Source organism: Canis lupus, chromosome 13 (genome assembly GCF_011100685.1).
Source record: "Canis lupus familiaris isolate Mischka breed German Shepherd chromosome 13, alternate assembly UU_Cfam_GSD_1.0, whole genome shotgun sequence".
Taxonomy (NCBI): Eukaryota; Metazoa; Chordata; class Mammalia; order Carnivora; family Canidae; genus Canis; species Canis lupus.
This window is the reverse complement of record NC_049234.1, coordinates 11,052,135-11,054,767: the sequence shown is the minus strand read 5'-3', so window position 1 is coordinate 11,054,767 and position 2,633 is coordinate 11,052,135.

The following is a 2,633-nucleotide window of genomic DNA, read 5'->3' as shown; positions in this document are numbered from 1 at the left end:
AATCCCCATGAGAATTACCATTTTACTTTATAATGGTAACATAATGACTTGTTGACTTTGTGTATTGCAAATAAAACCTTGTCTTAAACATTCTATGTCACATAACATTGTTCAAAGATATTAATATGTTATGTTTTTATGGTAGAAATTATTTCTTCTTTCTTTAAAAAAGGTTAGAGGCAGTGCCAGGTGAAGGACATAATGCAAAAAATAATTGTGAAAAAGTTATGAAAAATTGTATTAGAAAAATACAAAGAATATGCCACTTTTGTCCAAATTAAAGGTGAGAGTACATTAGAGTGGAAAGGGTCATTGCTGAAATTATTACACTGGTCAAAATGACATCATCAAGCCTCACTTCATCATTTTTTTTTAATTTATTTATGATAGTCACAGAGAGAGAGAGAGAGAGAGGCAGAGATACAGGCAGAGGGAGAAGCAGGCTCCATGCACCGGCAGCCCGACGTGGGATTCGATCCCGGGTCTCCAGGATCGCGCCCTGGGCCAAAGGCAGGCGCCAAACCGCTGCGCCACCCAGGGATCCCTCACTTCATCATTTTTTAAAAAATATTGTATTTATTTGTTCATGAGAGACACAGAGTGAGAGAGAGAGAGAGAGAGAGAGAGAGAGAGAGGCAGAGTCACAGGCAGAGGGAGAAGCAGGCTCCATGCAGGGAGCCCGACATGGGACTCAATCCCAGGTCTCCAGGATCACACCCTGGGCCCAAGGCAGGTGCTAAACCGCTGAGCCACCCAGGGATCCCCCATCATTTTTTTTGAAGATTAGTAGGCAAAGGACTATGTCTGCTCTTTGAAAATGTCAAATAAAATGCTACTTTTCCAAAGTGTGAAGTAATGTTAATCTAAACTTTGCAAGCACAAATGTTATTAAGGAAACAAATTTAATGCATACAATTAATCAGAAATTATATATTCTTACAATGTTAGGACATACACAAGAGAGCCTGAAGAGGATGAGAAATCCATTTTTTTTTAATTCTTAGATACATTAACCATAACCTAAGGATGCTGAAGGAGAAAGAATAATAAAAGGCTTATAAATTCAGGTAAGGAAAAAAGAAAATAATTTCACTTAAACTGTAATAGTTTAATCTTACTTAAACCAATAATAAAACTAAATGAATGCTTAATTTGAGAGAAAACAACCCAGTATACTGGATTAAGAGTAGATGACTACAGTACTACTAATTATATATCATTTACCTTATTTCCAAGTATTTCAGTTTCCTTATTATAATAGTAATGTTTGCTATGGACTACTTGCAAGGCTGCTCTGAATAAATACTAGACTGTTTCTGATACTTTTATGTTAATATTGAGACTGTTTCCAATCCACATAGATATCCTGATGCATAAATCTTTTATGCATGTGCTAATGTATTAGTAGGATGAATTCTTTTTTTTTTTAAGATTTTATTTATTTATTCATGAGAGACAAACAGAAACAGAGATGGAGGCAGAAGAAGAAGCAGGCTGCCTGCAGGGAGCTTGATGTGGGCCTTGATCCCAGGATCCCAGGATCATGACCTGAGCCAAAGGCAGACGCTCAACCACTGAGCTACCCAAGTGCCTCAGTAGGATAAATTCTTAAAGGTAGAATTACCACATCAGTGGGTATGTCTATTTTTCATTTTAAAAATATATTTAACATATAGTTTCTATTCTATGATATTGTCAGATGGCTGTTCATATTATTCTTATAAAATCAGTCAAGATAAATCCATATTTCCAATTTCTTAAGTTGTAAACCAAAAAAAGGTGGATCTTTTTTTTTTTTAATATTCCTGAATCCCTGAAAACTAGAAGAGACATAGCATATGCACACCTCAACTGAATAAGGGGATGGCACCAAACAGAAGAGAATTAGAGGATGAAGAGATTAAAAGTGTTGATCAAATCCATATGCACTGAGTATGTGTTCTTTTCATGTGACATACTTTTCTTTAAAACTTGTAATGAAAAAAAAAAAAAAAACTTGTAATGGCCTTTGTAAAAATGATGTATATAATTTATCAGACAGTATAGTTTAATATATGGTACTTTCTTCTCATTTCTTAGGCAGTTGAAGTAAATGCATAAACTACTATCAAATAGAGATCTTTAGTGGTTTTTAACATCAAAAATATATCAAAGTCTTCTTATTTCCCATCTAACATGTTAAGAGTTTAAAAATCATCACTCCTTTCCTCACAAGAAGAAAAATAGTGAACAAATTGAAAGTCAATTCTTAGAGCCATGAAAGAACTGTTTTCTTTCTTTCTTTTTTTTTTTTTTTTAAGATTTTATTTACTTATTGATGAGAGACACAGGCAGAGGGAGAGGCAGGCTCCTTGTAGGATGTCTGGTGCGGGACTTGATCCCAGGACCTCTGGACCATGACCCAAGCCAAAGGCAGACACTCAATTACTGAGTCACTCCGGTGCCCCAAATAACTGTTTTCATAGGAAAACTGCTGTCCTGAAAAGAAAAGATAAGCCAAATATAACTTAGTTAGATTTTGCCAAGCAAAACTTTAGAACAAAAGAAGTAATATATTACTGAGTAAATTGTTCTTTTTTTTTTTTTTTTTTTTTTTTGCATTTTTGTAAAGGAAAGACAAACAAGTATTCAAC